An 18,377-nucleotide genomic window follows, 5' to 3' on the forward strand; every position below is an offset into this window, starting at 1 on the left:
GATCTTAAGACCTTAATGAACATTAATTGAATGAAATAATGCATTCAATATTCTAAGCATAGAAGGACACTGAATTGTAGACATAATCACTATTACTGTAAGATGTTCAAGTTTTATCTTCTTTTGGATAGGATGCCTGAGTGTTAACAGGGGCCTCCAGCAGATAAAGCCTGATCTGCCTCTTCTCGGAGTCGCTTGACAAAGGAAAGTCATCTGAGGTCACTTACGTTTGGGAAATGCTGCATGGTTCTCTCTCTCTCTGTGTCTAATACATATTCAGATCATAAAGATAATTTGTCTGAAAAACACACATTGGAAACATTTCCCCATAACCTATGGAATGAGAGTAGAAATTTCAGATGGGGAAGAATCATCAGGGGAAGTAGAATTCTGATCTCTTTTCAAACAATGCTAATTCAGAAGCTGCCCTTTTCACCTCCAAGGAAAAGGAAGGGGATTTATTAACATCTCCTCTGTGCCAGGCATTGATCTTGGCACTTTGGATACATTATTGCTAATAAAAATATGCTAATAGCTACCATTTATTGACCACTGAGAATGTGCCAAGCATTTCATATAAATGAGTGATCTTTCCCATCCTTCACATTTTTGCCTAGTACGTATCATCATCCCTGGAGGACGGGGGTTCCCAGGGCAAGTATGGGGAGCTGAGGCTCCAGCACAGTCTTGAAGGCTTTGAAGTTTCTCTTTGTTGAAACCCTGATGGGAGAATTTGGCATTTCCAGAAGCACTTTAGGAAGACCAGGGAAGAAAAGAGGAAAAGAAGTCCTCATAAAGCAGATGTTCATGTTCATTTTACAATTGAGAAAATGTCTCCCCATGCAGTTTCCCATTCGATTCCAAGTGCACCAGATCTGGGCCCATCCTCCCTCTCCAGCCTCCACGTGCACAGCGCTCCCTGCCTTCCCTGAGCGCCCATCCAGTTCCTCCAGACAGTATCCACCGTGCCGCTTTCTTTGTGCCACAGGATTTTGTTCACATTTATTGCAGTTATCACATTGAATCGTAATTGCTGGTTGAAAGAATGAATATGAAAGCATATAACAGCTCTCTTAGGCCTTTATGCTTTCTTGCTTTTTGTTTTTGAATTTTTGAATGGTGGTTGTGAAGCTTGGAGAGATTCAGTGACTTGTCCAAGGTCATTTAAGTGGTCAGAGTGGAGCTGGGGGTTCAGCCTTGAATTTAGGAACCAGGGACACCAACCCAGAAGAACTGCAGGGTTGAGTTAGAGTTTCATAGACTCTTTAGCCAGTCTGTTTCCTGAAGGAGTATGACTTTAAAGGCAGGATTGATGAGCTTAACATGAGAACTCTTATAAGACAGGTGAATTTAAAAAGTAGCTATAACTTCCTATTTATATGCATCTTAGTGTTTATAACCATCCCCTGTTCTAGCCACTGCAACAGTTCATATCAGGAGGGACACATGATCATGACATATTTTTCTCGTAACTAGTTGAGATAAGTAAGTGTATCTTCTGGAGGTCTTTAAATTGAGTGAAAGTTTCTGCTACGGAATCTCTTATGATCACTCTCTCCCCTCCGCCTCCACTCAAGTGCTTTCCTGAGACTGACCACCCCTTTCTCTCTTCTCCTTTGTTATGGTATGAAATTTTGGGCTTTTATACCTTGCAAAAGGACAATTAAACAAACCACTTGGGGCAACTGCTTGGCTCACTTGGTAGGGCATGCAACTTGATCTCAGGTCATGAGTTTGAACCTCATGTTGGGTATAAAGATTAATTTAATAGATAAAACCTTAAAAAAATCAAGGGGTGCCTGGGTGGCTCAGTGGGTTAAAGCATCTGCCTTCGGCTCAGGTCATGATCTCAGGATCCTGGGATCGAGCCCTACATCAAGCTCTCTGCTTAGCGGGGAGCCTGCTTTCCCCCCTCCCCCACCACCTGCCTCTTTGCCTACTTGTGATCTCTGTCTGTCAAATAAATAAATAAAATCTTTAAAAAAAAAAAAAAACAAGTGGAGTCACACTTTTGAAGGCAGTGATCCAAGAAATGAACAAAGGCTGTTTGTCATAATGGAAGCGAACGGCTAATATTGCCTAGTGCTTATTTACAGGTCACAAGACTGACAGCAGGATCCCAACCTAGGAGGCTTTGGTTAAGCAAAAGCTTTGCTACTCCTGTTTTCTTGAAATATTCACTCTGCAGGCTGGTTTAAGTTTCTGACCTTCAGTCGGATGGGGCAGTGAGATAGACCATAGCAACTGAAGGAGGCAGGCTGCCTGGTTTCCCTTTTGAAATATGGAGTCTAAAGCCATATTAGCAACAGTCATATTAATTATTGCCGTGACTCGAATGGTAAGTCTTCCTGACTTTTTTTTTTTTTTTTTTTTTTGGGCAACTTTATTGTGGAGATAAGGAGGAAACCATTAAACCCAGATTAGGTTTGTCAGTTCTAGAAAGTGCCTGTTAGAGCAATATTTTACACTCTTCTGGACAGTGGAGAACATAACATAACCTCTGCTTGTGAAGGGATGACACATGGTCACTCTTGGGAACAGCTCCAAGCCTGGCCCCGGGATCTTCCTCCTCCATCAGCACTGTCCCTGGGGGCTTGTCTTCTGATTGCCTGGTTGGGATTGTGGAAATATGGCTTAAGACTTCTTGAGACGTCACAAAAAAAGCTTTGTTTTTTTAATTCATCTTTCTTTTTTCCTTATCTCAGACTCCTTTTTCTGAGATCATGGTTGTCCATGGGGGTCTGGCACCCACATGTGAGAGGGTAGAGTCCTTAAACGTGCAGTACTCACTCGAGGCTGAATTATCACTTTATCCTGAAGCCAGAAGCTCAGAGCTGAACTGGAGAACCAACCAGCTTGTACCTGGACTAATTGCTTCTTTCGTTAATTCTTCTTACTGACTGCGGGCCTTATGAAAGCTTTAGACTTTGGCCTTCTGTAATTTCACTAAACTCCCTTTTTTATCTTTTTCAAGAACTGAACATCTGGGTATTACATCTCAGATGAAGACTTTTCTAAAGTAAAAATAAAACCTAAGTAACTACAGAATTCTGGGTATAGCCTCAATTACACCTACATGAACGATGACCTTTGAGAGTAGCTGTCTTGGGTGGACGCAATATTATTTAGGGTCATTCAGGTACAAATGGAAGAAAGTCACTCTAGCTAAATTAGACAAAAGAGGGATTTATTTTAAGGATACTGGGATGTCTCACAGAACCTGGGGACACAAATATGACCAGTTTCTGGGATCAGAGACCCAGACGCTCTCAGAATTCAATTTCTATTTCTTTTATCTTAGTTTTCTCTCCCTCCTTCTCTTTCTCCCTCCCTCCCTTCCTTTGCTGAGGGAGAGAAGGCCTGAGGTACAGAGGGAAAGAGGGAGAGAGAGAATCTTAAACAGGCTCCACACTCAGTGCTCACAAAACCCAACATAGGGCTGGATTTCCCAATCCTGAGATCACAACCTGAGCCAAAGATCAAGAGTTAAACACTTACCCCAATGGGCCACCCAGGTGCCCTTTTATTCTCTCTACATAAAAGTTTCTTTCGTCCCCCCTTTTATGTGTTAAGTGGTCCCTCCGTTTCTCTAGGCTCCATTATGAAAAAAGTAGAATATAAATCCAGCTTGCACATCTTATCCTACAGGAAACCACTCAAGGACTGATTTTTCTTTCTTGGTTTTAGTTTGCAAGGTTCCCATGCCAGCCCTTTGGTTGGCTTAACTCAGGAGAGGTGCCTGAGTCTAGGAGCTCTCCTGGTAGCCAGCTGGATGAAGTTGTCAGATGGCGGTAGGTGGTTGCCAGAAGAAGGGCGAAGGTGTTGGGAAAATGAAAAATAAGCATGAAAATCAGCAACTTGTCAATGTATTTGTGTGAGCAAAGACTGAATTCATTGGTTCTGCTAAGTCAGGGCAATCCATTTTCCTAGGAAGTGAGCAGTTGTGGGTTTTTAACTCTATGAGCTATATGCCTCTATTATTAATTGAATTTACTTCCTTCAAGAAATCAATTCCTTTATAAGATAACCATTTATTTAAACATATCTATTCACAGTGTCCTTTTCCTTAAGAAGATTACAATAATAGCAAATACATACAGGGCTCACTTTGCCCTCTGCACTGATCTGTGTCCTGTACACAGACGCATGCACACTCATTCTGGTCCCCACAACAACTGTATGAAGAAACTGACACACAGAGAGTTTAAAGAATTTGTCCAGGGTCAAGAGATAATTAATGGTGGAGCTTGGAATGCAAGGTATATAATTAAACAGGGGAGAGAAGATACATTCAAACTAATAAAGAATAATGCAACAAAGAATGACCTTTTTAATTTTTTTAGTTTTAATCTTAATTTTAACTTAATTTTTAAGTAAATTTGGAGAGATTTAAGAACCACCTGGATCCAGTGTCATTACTCTGCATTGATTTCCACACACATCAACGTTTTCTGAGCTATCTATAAGGTGCCCATTGATTAGGGAAGGCTATTTTTATATTTAGGACCTTGCTTTTGTGCTAAGCATCTCTACTTACTTGAATGTGAATTTGCTGTAGTCGTAAAATAAGAGAACCAGAGAGATCATCTAGCCTCGTTTTACCTGCTAATTTTACAGAAGAGGAAAAACAAAAATAACAACAACAAAACATAACAACAAAAACCTTGAGGTCCAGAATGCTTAGAGCCCAGGTCCTAGCTTTTAGAATACTGGAATGTTGTATTATTTTACTTTTTATTGCATTATGTCAATATCTACTTCATTTCAGCTTTCTCATTTCAAGGCAGATATAATGACATTTTTATTTCTGCCAAAAACAGAGGTTGTAGAGGATAAAATGAACATAAATTGAAAAACATTGTTACAGATTAAAATGTTACCGACTCTTCAATGCTATTATCATCACCATTGATTTTAGCATAAGACCTAGCCTCCTGTATAGGCTAGGCTTCAGCCAGAGATAGGCTTCCTGTATGTTGCTGGGAGGGTCCTTAGAGGTCATTTCTTGGAGCCCTCATTTTACAGATGAGGACATAGGGGTCCAGGGAGACCTCTGTGACTTGCAGAAGGTCACATATAATCAAAAATATTCTTCAATATCAGACTTCTGTAAGGATGAACATCTTGTGGAGCGGCTCCCTTGAAATGCCTGCACAAAATCAAGCTGAGGTTGTTGTCTATTTCACATATAATTTCCCCTCTGGTATTTGACATTACAAACGAAAGCACAGGGCCAGATGCTTAATTGCTTCTAAATGGAGGCTGGGAAATGATAAGCAACTTTTTGCCGTCTTTTCTGTGGGTCATTGTGTCTTCTCCAAAGTCATTGTATTTTTGTTGTTTGTTAGCTGATTTCCAAACTGGGAATTATGAAAACAGTCTTTTAAGGCATTAGAATGACTTATGGCAAACTATAATATAGCATTTCTAGATTTTTTAGGCATTGTACTCTACCTTACATTTCCATTTGGTATGCAATTAAATGACCATAACTGGCAAATTTCTAGTCAACTCTTAGCACAACAAAAAGCTGTACATGGAAATAAAAAGACCATTTCTCGCCAGATACTCCTTGACAGTCTGATTTTTTCTCCTTCTTTAACAAGTCGAGTTTATTCTTCTCAAATAGTAAATGGCTTTTAGGAGCATTGCAGAAAAATTAGAAAATATTTTAAAACATAGGAAAAGGAAAAAAATATCCATGATTTCACCATTCAGAGAAATGCATTTCATACCATTTTTTTTACATTTTTATGGTGATAAAAGTATATAAAACATGTGTATAGGTTAATATATAGTAATACAATTTAATGAATATTACTAAATCAAGCATTTGTTTAATACTAATACCCATCATTTAGGTCAGGAAATACAATATTATAAACACCCCAGAAAATACCTCCATGGTTCTTGTGATTGCAACTTCCTCCCTTCCTTCTGATAATCACTGTAATTTTTATAGTTTTACTATCTGTGCAAGCTTACCTAAACTATACACTAATTGCAACATCTGTTACAATGAATGAACCAATACTGATACATTATTATTAACTGAAGTCCATAGTTTACTCAGATTTTCTTAGTTTTCATCAAATGTCCTTCTTCTGTTCCAGAATCCATTCTATGACAACACATTACATTTAGTTGTCATGCCTCAGACTCCTCTTGGCTGTGACAATTTTTTAGACCTTTTTTTTTTTTTTTAAGTTTTTATTCACTTATTTCTTTTAGAGAGAGAGAGTGAGCAGTGGGGTGGAACAGAGGGGCGGAGATCTCAGGCAGACTTTGCACTGAGCATGGAGCCTGATGTAGGGCTCCTTCTCAGGATCTGAGCTGAAGCCAAGAGTGGGATGCTCAACTGACTGAGCTACCCAGGCGCCCCTAGACTTTCCTTGTGTTTGATGACCTTAACAGTTTTGAGGAGTCCTGGTCAGGTATTTTGTAGGACATCCCTCTATTGGAAATTTTATTGATGTTTTTCTCATGATTAGATTGGGGCTGTGGGTTTTGAGGAGGAAGATTGCAGAGACAAAGTGATACCATCATCATGTCATCTAAAAAAAGGTATATACCCCTCAGATGATTTGTGACTGTTGATGTTGACCTTGGTTACCTGACTAAGGAAGTATTCATCATTCCATTGCTGTAAAGTTACTCTTTTTCCCTTCTTTCCACATTGTCTTCTTTGGAAGGAACATATTATGGGCAGTTCACACCTAAACAGTGGGAAGGTATACTCCCCCCTCCTTCATGGTTGAGTGGCTACAACCATTATTTGGATTCCTTCTGCACAATTTTTTCTCTTATTTTCCATGGATATTAATTTTGTATTTTGGACTGTAATACAATACTACTTTATGGCTCAAATTATGGCATCTTTGGCCATTGGTAACACTTTCAGTTGTGTCCTGTGTCTCCTTGACATAATCTTATCAGTGTGTGTGTGTGTGTGTGTGTGTGTTTGAACACTTCCTTACTTTCTGGCAATACAAGATATTACAGGTTCATCCTATGTATATCCCTTGTTGATACTAGAATTGACCATGTCTCCAAACAGCCCTGGTTCATTTTAATGGAGAATGATATTAGGAATGAAAATCAGGGCTCTATATGTGCTTATTGCTACTGGAGTATCATTTCTTTTACTTCCTCTTAGCTGGAAGAGCAAAGAAATATGTGTGTGTATTAGCCACTGTGCACATATCTCTAAATATTGCTATTATGTGAACATATGTATCTATTTTAAGCTAAACATGAAATCTTACTTGTGTTTCCAAGTTTTGCACCTAACTGCATGGATCATTCTAGCTTCTTCCCCTGCTTATCTGTCGACTCAGGCTCCAACAGTGAAAAACCTGACTCCCAGTATCCATCCATTTACTTAACTGTTCAGCTGCTATTTATATGCATAGAAGTATCAAATTGTTAATTTAGATATTCTATTTTCATTCTGTTATTTTTCCATGACTATGTTAGTAGTTACCATAGAAATCACAACATGCACACCTAACTTATTAAAAATTAAAATTTAATAAAATTATTTCCCCTCTTTCTTGATAGATCTTAGAATACTTCAACAGTTTCCCCTCTCCTTACCTTATTGGTATGGTATTCTAACTCTCCAGGGTTGTGCTTTTGTGGATTATGCATATGCATATGTACAACATTATTTATATGCATTTATGTGACCAGACATTATTTTGTGTGCACTTACCTACATATTTATCACATTTTTGGCTCTTCATTCCCTCTTACACATCAGTTTTCCATCTGGGATCCCTTTCCTTTTGTTTGAATTACATCCTTTGTCAGTGAGATGTTTGATCATGAATTTGGTTTTGGAGTGTTTGAAGAGTGTTTACTTCACCCTCATTCTCCAGAGATAATTTTGGTGAAGGTAGAATTTTAGGTTTGTATTAATTTTCTTTTAGTACATGGGCATTTCGTTGTTACTGGTGAAGTCAGTTACCTATCCCTCCCTCCCTCCAGCCTGCTTGCTTTCTTTCTTTCTTTCTTTCTTTCTTTCTTTCTTTTCTTTTTCCTTTCTTCCATCCATCCATCCATCCATCCATCCATCCTTCTTTGTTTTTGTCACTTTGTCTTTTGTCACAGTTTGGCTATGTTGCATATAGATAGTAATTTATTTTTATTTATCCTGCCTGGGTATTCTGAGCCTGAATCTGTGGGTTAGTTCCATTTATCAATTCTGAAAAAGTCTTCAATCTTAGCTCTTCAAATATTGTCTCTGTCCCATTTTTTTTCCTCCCCTTCTGAGACTATAATCACAGGTCTTTCTGTGTCTCCTTCTGTCTCTGAGTTGTATGTGCCTATAGGGTTTGAATGCTTGCATTCCTCCCAAATTCATATGTTGAAATCCTAACCCCAGGGTGGTGGTATTAAGAGGTGGGGCCTTTGGGAGATGATTAGGTAACTCATTAGAGCAAGCCCTCCTGATTGGGATTAGTGCCCTTACAAAAAGATTTCCTTTCTGCATGTGAGGACACAGCAAAAGTTGCCATCTAGGAACCAGGAAGTAGGCCCTCCGCAGACACTGGATCTGCTGGTACCATGACTTTGGACTCCCAGCCTCCACAACTGTGAGAAATAAATTTCAGTTGTTTATGAGCTGCCCCTTCTGTGGTATTCTGTTACAACAGCCCCAATAACAGACACTAGAAAAATGTCATCTTCTTTCCTAGTCACCCTTCAGTTATGTCTAATCTGTTGTCCAATACCACTACTAAGCTCTTAATTCCTTTTACTGTGTATTTTATATCCAGAAGTTCTGTTTGGTCTTTTTTTTTTTTCAGACATACTATATCACTTCGTCTAGCTTTCTGTTGCCACTGAATATTTTCCAGCTTGCTTTTTATTTCTGTAGGTGTAATGGTCCTGGTTATTTTATAATTAGTGTGTAATTCAGCTGTCTATTCCTTTTGTTGGTTTTCTTTCATGTGGTCTTGCATCCTTGTACAGCTGGTTATCTTTGCCAACTTCCTGGTCATTGCACTTGAGAAATATTTGTTCAGATTCCCTGAGGTCAAAGGTAAGTGTGTCTTCCTCCAGAGTGCCTTAGTAGCCTGAGGCTTCCTGGCCTGTGCTAAGCGACACATGTCTGTGGTGTGGGAGGATGACAGATGGTTTTGATCTGGTTTGCCCCTATCCTTCAGGGTCATGCTTACTGTGAGAAAGAACTCCTATAATAATCCTAACCTTAGGCAGGCTTTGGGCCTGAGCTGCTTCTGCCCTCTTGCTTAGCAAAGCCTTAGGACCCAAGTCTAAGCAGTTTGTATTGACAAATATCCTTATAGTAAATGCTCTAGTCATTATACTTGTGATTATTCATTGCATACTCTGTATACTGATTTTTTCTCTTAACATTATAGTATAATTATTTTCCACATACTCTGTATCATGATATTTATCTTTTTAAAAATATAATGTAATTTTCTGTTATAAAAAACTGCTTTTTAAAAAAATCTTCAGATGATTTCAGCCTAAAGAACTCAAACAAATTGTTTTAACAAAATTGTCTGTTACCAGTAAATTCTGGTTACCTCTTAGTTCTTTTATAACAGAGAAGTAAAAATGTTAAAAGTCAAAAAATGATAGTCTGACACTGGAGAACAGAAAACTGAATTTGATCATGTATCAGGTGAATAACAACAACAACAACAACAACCCAACAGTATGCCAATTCCAAGTAAGGCTAGTGAAGATGAGAAGTAGAGGGAAAGTGTTAAGATCTGCCTGTGGCAATAGCTAGGTTTTGATTTCTGGACCACTCTTTGCTGTTTCAGCTAGGGACTTGTACTTACTTTCTCTTGCATGCCGAAAGCTAGCCACCATCAGGGAATAATTCCTACTCTAATAAGAAACATAAAAGCCCCTGGATGACCCTCCTTCAGTTCTGGAAGGAGTATAAATTGCTATAGCTATTCTGAAGACCAATCCAACAATATTTAGTGCGGTTAAATAATCATTTTCCCTATAACGCAACAACTTCATTTCTGAGTAGTGTATCTAGAGACCCTCTCACACAGGTGGTTGATGAGAATCTACGAGAATATGTGTAGCATAAAAAGCTGGAGGCAGTGCCCCGTCCATCCCTAGAAGAAGGAGTATGTAAAGTACAACATGTGTATTGGCAAATGCCGTGCAGCAGCCAGAAGGAGTGAAACAGATCTACAAATAGGAATGTCTCAAATACAAAATGTTCAATGAAAAATAGTAGGAAATAGAATGAGATCACAGAATGAGATCTGTTGCTGCTAACAAACCAGCTCAAACTTACCGGCTTGTAACAGCTGTTCATTAGCTCGCAAGGCTGGGAGTCCCCGTTTTGTGTGGGGATGCGCGGGGCATTTCTGCCGATCTCCTCTGGGCTCACTCATTCCCCTGCAGCTGGCTGGCAATTGGAGCAGTTGTTATAAGGTTGTCTAAGATGGCTTCACCTGCCCTTCTGGACATTGATGTTGGCTCCTTCCTTCTGGGAGGTCTCATTCATGTTTGCAACAACTTGTAGCAGGAGACGTGCCAGCAGCAAGAAAGGTCAAGCCCCAAAGCACAGAATGTTGTTAAGCCTTTGCTTGATCATGTTTGCTCATGTTCCATTACCCAGGGCAAGTTATGTGCCAAAGCTGGAGTCGCTGGAGAAGAGAGTACATGAGAGCGTAGACCCAAGGAGGTATGTGTGTGGTTCACTGGCTGCCATAATCCACCATAATCCACCATAATCCACCACAATAAAACAATGATTACTATAGGCTGAATTGTGTTTCCCCCAGATTCATATGCTGAAGACTTGCCACAGGGACCTTGGTAGGTAACCATCTTTAGAACTAACGACTCAAAAAAGGTAATTACGCTAAAATGAAGTTTTTAGGCTGGACCCCAATACAATCTGACTGAGGTCCTTAAAGAAGGAGAAATTTAGAGATCAGGTATGTGCTCACGCAGAGAAAAGACCACGCGAGGACACAGCGAAAGGCCGCCATCTGTAAACCAGTCAGAGGCCTGAGAAGAAAGCAACCCTGCCGACACCTTGACCATGGGCTTGAGTCTCTGGAATGGTGAGAGACATCTGTTGGTGAAGCCACCCCGTCTGTGGTATTTTGTCATGGCAGCCCAAGCTAAGACGATGGTATTGATGTCTCTGTAAAGCCATATTTGTACTTTGCGTAGATACAAGGGCCATTGCATAAACATACGTGCAGATTGGAAGTCCGTACCCTACATACCAGAGTGTGGTGTCCGCATGGGAAAGAGAATGGCACTGGAGCAAGAAAGAAGCTGGAAGACAATCTGAAAAGAGTGCTAGCCATGGATGGATGAACGACAGTGTGCCACATAGTTAAGAAGGTGATCAATCCAATGGTCTCGAAATCAATCCATGATCTCTTTCGGCCTGAACTTGGAAAAACGGGATCAAGTAAAATAAAAACAGTCTCTCCTGTGTGAGGCAGCATGGGCTTTTGTAACAGGGATAAGACCATTTTTTAAAGCCCAATATTACTGGATTTGATTATGTGATAGGTTCTGTTATATCACTGATTCTTTCACATGAGGTAACATTGCTCTTGTTTAGAAGGGAGGAAACTGAGGCACAGAGAATTTCAACAAGCTGCCCGCAGGTGCACCGTGAGGAGTGGTGGGCAGGGGGTTGAGTTCCGATCCACGTGATTCCCACCCTGAGCCTGGGCGGCCCCCATCCGATCATCCATCACTTAGCACCTGTGTCCCCTCAGCTCCTTCAGCCGTTTCCCTGCGTCTGTTGGACTCCTTCCTTGCTCTCGGGTGCTTGTCTTGTTTCTGAGTCACTGGTCTCCTCATGTCACCTGCCTCACGCCTCTCTGCTGTCGGTTGCGCCTGATTTATAGGCTGTCTCTGTCCTGGTGCAGATCTGGCCCCCTGACACATTTCCACCTTGCCAGGGTGGCTCCAGTGTTGCAACTCTGAGGTCAGGGGGCTGGAACGAGAAAAAACACAGCCAGCAATAGACAGAAAGAAGCATCCATCACATCAGCCTTTAACTCCCGCCATTGTGGTTGTGGGCACATTGAAATATGGATGACTCAGGACGCCTGGGTGGCTCAGTGGGTTAAAGCCACTGCCTTAGGCTCAGGTCATGATCTCAGGGTCCTGAGATCGAGCCCCGCATCGGGCTCTCTTCTTATCAGGGAGCCTGCTTCCTGCTCTTTTGCTGCCTGCCGTTCTGCCTACTTGTGATCTCTGTCTGTCAAATAAATAAATAAAATCTTAAAAAAAAAAAAAACAAAAGAAAAGAAATACGGATGATCCGATCCCATCTTCAGAGATTCTGATAGAACTGCACTGTAGACTTGCCAACAAACATTTTTGGAAAGCTTCTCAGATGACAGTACTATAGTCCAGGTTGAAGACTACTGGTTGGAAGTTCAAATTTTAGTGCTAAATGGATCGGTTTTTATTGTTACTGTTCTTATTTTAAGATTTATTTATTTACTTGACAGAGGTTGGGGAGGAGGGAGAGAGAGACAATCTCAAGCAGACTTCATGCGAGGCACAGATCCCAATGCGGGGCTTGATCTCAGTGCCCTGAGATCATGACCTGAACCACAGTCTAGAGTTGGATGCTTAACTGACTGAACCACCCAGATGCCCCTGTTTTTATTATTTTTAATAGATAATAATTAATTTTTTATTTTTTATTATTATCTCATTTTATTTTTTTAGTTTACTGAGTTATAATTCACAAAACCATAAGATATTTAAAGTGTACAAAACGATGATTTGATATATGTGTATGTTGTCAAAAAAGTCCTCCCTCTGAGGTAATTAACACATCCACTACCTCAAATAGTTACTCCTTCCCCCCCTTTTTTGGTGAGACCCTCAAATTTTAGTAAATTTCCATGGTACAATATGGTGTTATCAACTATAGTCACAATGTTCTTCATTAGATTCCCAGGCGTTATTTATCTTATGACTGAAAATTTGTACCCTTTTACCAACCTCTCCCTATCCATCGCTTTATAATGGCTAGAGAGAGCAGATTGTTAAGTACTGAAGACTTGTCCAAGGTGGCTGTGGTCGCTTGAAATTAGCCATGGGGAGGGTGTTTATGCCACCAAAACTGGCAAAGATGACACATCAGGGCTTGTTCTTTGGAGAGCTGGTCTATCGGAACACCGGTAGCTAGAATATGCTTGGGCTATAAAAATTCATGTATGTCAAAGGTCTGAACACGGTATGATGGAGTGCAGGTGTCCATGTGTCAGAGAGGTGAGCACACTCCAAATGTTTTACAACTTTAGAGCTCAGTGACTAAGGGAAAATTATTTTGTCTGGTAATCAAAATTATTTTGATTTTCCTAGCTCTTAAGTAGAAATGATAATGCCAACCTCACAGAAATGCTGTGAGGATGGAAACTCACGTGGGAAAGATTTTAGCATTGTGTACAAAATAGGTGCCTGAAACATCTCAGCTGAATATGCCCAAGGAGAGAAGTCTACCTAATACACCCATCCGTAATGCTTTCAGAAAATGCAAATGATAGTCCTACTTACAGATGTTTAGTGCATGCCCGATACTCTATTTTTCATGCATTAGTCTCCTTCACTTACAACAACCTTTCGTGGTGAGTGCTGTGCTTTGCCATCATTTTAAAGATGACTAAATTCCCAGAGTTTCTATTTTTTTTTATAGGGTGTGTCCTTGTCGGGTTCTGTGCTACTGGGAAAGGGCGGCGAATGCTACATGATGGTAAGGCATGTGTAATAAACATGATCACATGTGGTAAGTGTGTCTGCCTCATTCAAAGAGGCACAAGGTCATCTGGAAAGCAGCACCCTTTGCATCAATTAACATGGAATCACAGCTCTGTGAAACCCCTCAGGGGCTGCCTGAGATCTCCACCAGAAAATGTGCCATAAATTGTGGTCATGTTTTACACAATGCCACGTCTTTCTTCAGTCCTGTGGGGATTAGCTTCTTCCCGGAAGGGGTTCTTAACCTCCTCAGATAAACCAGCCTGAAGCCCCATTCTCATTTCACAATCTGATTCACAAACCTTGATACAATGGTACTGATAACTGCCTGCCACTCCGACAGGATCCCTGCCCGTTCTCTTAAAGAATATACAGAATAAAGCATAAAGAATATACAGCGAAGTCACTCATTTCATCCTGGTCTCCTGGCTGAATCAAGTCTGCTGTCTCTGGGCCATGAGAAGATCTCCATTTCTTCATCTATTCGCACTTCAATCGGCATTTCAAATTGGGGCAAAGATATTTTTTGTCCTCCGGGACTTTCCCTCCAGGGTGATGTCCTGCAGAACGGAGGCAAAGTAAGAAGTTTCCTCCTTTGTCTTCATGGAAAAGAAACCTCGAAAACAGATTTTGTTTCCCTATAATTTATTTTTTTCTTCAGTTGCTGAATTTTTTTATTCGGTTGCTACGTTTAATCCCCTCAGAGAACAAGCAGCCTCCTCTGCCCTACTCTCTTCCCCGATTCTTGCTCCTTCCCTTCCTCCCACCTTCTCTCTCTCTCTCTTTTTCTTTCTCTCACTTTTATACAGTGACTTCTCCACAGATCACGTTAAGCATAATTTCACCTCTGAGAAGTTGCCCAAACAGTGCTCTGAATCTGCAGAGAATGAAACACCCCAAATAATCTGTTTCTACAGCAGAGTTGATCAGATTTTGAGAGGAAATTCAAAGTTTTGATCTGAAAGCTTCACCTTCAAATAGTTTGTCTTAGCTCCTCATTAGGGACCAGTATTCCTCAGTCACACCTTATACGTATAATCCTGGTGACTGTTGAAGATCTTTCTTTGGTGCTTCTTTCTGAGTGTGTGGGCATGTGTGTGCACTTGTGTGTATGTGCGTTTAGTGTGCACAGATGCACCTGTGGGGAGGTTCTGAAGATTAACTTAAAACGGTTGAGAAGGGCTTGAAGAACTACAAGCTGATTCCAAGTGGAACCATATTTTAAAGAGATTTTGGAAAGAGATCTGTATACCCTATTCTAATTAGAGAGGGAAGCAGACCCTGAAATTCTCCAACTACAGAAGGATAAATATGAGCTTTGGTGTGGGGTGAGCATGTGGCTGGGGGTACGTAGGAGTGTGTGGGAGTGTTTGTCATTCCTCAAAGATAACACCGTATCTCTTTGCCTGAGGCTTCCTTTGTCTTTGCTATAGGCTGTTTCACATGAGAATTCATGGCATATGAGGAATAACCCATGATTTGACTCTTTTTTTTTTCCATTAACAAGTTTTATTATAATAAAAGCTGGGCTAAGAGTCTGAGCATTAAATAATCTAGAATGCTGTTTTTTTTTTTAAATCTTTATTGCCTGTGCAAATCCAGACAAATTCTTAACCTCATGAGCCTCAGCCTTCAATTGGAAAATAGAATTGCTCAGTATCTACTTATAGAGGTTAAATGAGATAATGCCTAGAAAGCCCTTTGTACAAGTTGCAGGCACAGAATAAGGTTCAATAAATGGGAGTTATTTTAACTGTTTTGATCTACTCATTTCGTTAATATATATCAGATTTCTTTACATCTTTGATCAAACATCTTTTCTGAGAGCTTTTTCCTGTTCTTTCCAGGTACAGCTTAGGCAATGTTTCATGTCTCTGTTGAAGCTCAAACCATGTCTCTGTTGAAGTTTTGTAATTTATCTGGTCTTCTTCATCTGCCACTTCAGTGCACTATATCCTCTTGACCAAAGGGAATGCTGTGACTATTGTTCATCTTGGCATATGACTAACAAGTATCTAGCTCAGTATCTGTAATTATTGTCTCTGTTTATTCGTTCAATATTTACTGAGTGCTTGTTGTGTGCCAGATATGCTAGGAGCTAGGCATGCAATGCTATGCAGCCCCTATCTTCAGGAAGCTCACAAGCTAGTGAAGAATATGGGTAAAGAGTAAAATAACACAGGGGTGCCTGGGAGGCTTAGTCAGTTAAGCATCTGCCTTTGGCTCAGGTTGTGATCTTGTGATCCCGGGATGGAGCCCCGTGTCAGTCTCTCTGCTAAGCAGGGAGCCTGCTTCTCTCCACCTGCTCCTCCACCCCGCTCATGCTTTCTTTTTCATTCACTCTGTCTCCAATAAATAAATAAAAATATTTTTAAAAAGAGTAAATTAATACATATTGTGGTAAAAAGGGAAGTTCAGCTACATTTTTTGTACTTAGAAGAGGTCAGAGAAGGCTTCCTGGAGGTGGAGGTGGGGTACATAGGAGAATTTGGGGGTCTGGCTTTAGGTTCCTCCAAAAGCAGAACCTAAGAAAAGGACTAGTTTATTTGGGAGTTGATCACAGGAGGCAGGATTGAGAGAGGAGGGAGAATGTGAGAGGGAAGGAAGAAAAGTCAAGAAATGTGCAAGACTGAACTGGTACTGCTCTGGTGAACAGGAGGTAGAGAACACTGTACAAATTCCCTTTGAAGGGCCAGACCTGGGACATTTATTTATCAGCGCAGTCTTCTGTTGGTTGAGGGTTATCTCCAGAGACATGAACTCTCTCCACTTTCTGGTTCCGTACAAAGGCTGAGGCAGCTTCTTTGACTTCAGAAAGAATCTTAAGGCAGAAAGTCAAGAAAGGTGTGTGGGAGGTAGGAGGGTGCAGTGGGAACTGTCCAGCAGGGCTTCAGCTGAAATCACATCAAAGGTAACTGTGCACAATAAGGCAGGGAGCCTTGGTCTACCAGTGGGGTGAAAAAGAATGCCTTGCCCTAAACCTTATGGGGCATTTGCCAAGGTTCAAGACCTCTTAAGAGCTATGAACACCACTTTAGAAGTTCCTAAAGTTCCCCAGAGTTGCATATCATCAGGCTCAGTCTGCCTTCCTTCTGTAGCCACCCAACAATTGTAGTTGAGAAATAAACCACGTTTTTTATTTTTAATGTGTAATATATTCACTGGGTTTGATTTAATTTTTTTCAGAATATATTCTAGCATTTTTGGAAACTAAATCTTTTTTTATATTCTATCAAAGCCTGATTCATCTCTCCCCCTTTGCATGCCTTGTCAAATCATCAACCCCCTAAGGAAGCAGTTGATGTTGTTTCCTGAAAAACTAACCACTCTTCTCTTAGCAGGAGGACAAGTAGTCTAAGGGAAGGGGAAGAAAAGAATGCATATCGGTTCCCACGGCATGTACAATATTCAAAAAATAATGCAATGGCCACAGTTTCCTCTTGGGAGTGTGGCGGGGAGACATTGTGACTCTGAAAATCTCTAACGGTTACATTCAGAAAAGGTTAGACATAGTCTTTAGCTCCCCCTCAAAAAAATGATTATTTTTGAGAGAATGGCTACCACTTTACATACGAACCTTCTCTTCCAACTACAATATCCATAAAGATAATGATTCTTTTGTACAGTGGGAAATGCACGTGCTTTAGAGGCAGAAACAGCTGGGTCCAAATTCTGGCTCTGCTGAATGCAAAGTCTGTGACCTCAGGATGAACATTTATTCTTTCTCAGACTCTATTTCCTCATCCTCAAGGGAGAGAAATAATACTTCTTTCACAGTTTCCTTTTCCAAAAATTAAATGAAGTGGTATCTGTCAATTGAGTAGAGTCAATATTCAACCATGTTAGTTCCTCCCCTATTTCCTTAGCCCAAGGGCCATGAAGCAGTGTCAGGTTACCAGTGCAGCCAGAGACCCACATTCTTCAGGGGGCTATCTCTCACATGCATTACAGTCATCATTGTTGAGTTTCCAGAGCTACGAGAAGCAGACATGAATTAATTGTATTTACTTATTGGATTTTTCAATTATTAACCTAATTAGACTTATTTTATCATTCACTTATTAGATTCTTCTCAATCAAGATTTCCATGGACAGTCCTCTTCTAAAGTAAATGGAAATAAGGATTATTTGGAACAGACTTTTCTAAGGGTCATCCAAAAGGAAAAGGAACCAAGAAGATGGACATGCAATGAATGGAAGAGAAGACCTAATGGTCAATAAAAACATGAGAAGATTCTCAATCTTAATCATGTATTTGAAAATAAATATTAGGGTAAGTCATTTCAAATCCATTCACCAGCAAAAACATAGGAGATACACAATGCTAAGAGATGGTGAGGTGGGAAGGCAGTGGATATCCTCATGTAGAGCTACTTTGGAGACTGATTTGGCAATATGTAGCAAAGTTACAAGTACACACACCCTGTGACCAAGTGACTGCAGCTGTAGGTACATCCTTCAGAGCAGCTATCACGTGTGTCCATAGAGACGTATAAGTGTAAGCATGGTTGCTAACAGCACGAGTAAAGGAGGGGGCAATCTAAACGACCAGCAGTGGGGGCTTCTGGGTGGTTCAGTTGTTCAGTTGTCCCTACTCTTGATTTTAGCTCAGATCTTGAACTCTTGGG

This window comes from Mustela putorius, unplaced genomic scaffold (genome assembly GCF_011764305.1).
Source record: "Mustela putorius furo isolate JIRA1106 unplaced genomic scaffold, ASM1176430v1.1 tig00003875_pilon_pilon_pilon, whole genome shotgun sequence".
NCBI lineage: Eukaryota > Metazoa > Chordata > Mammalia > Carnivora > Mustelidae > Mustela > Mustela putorius.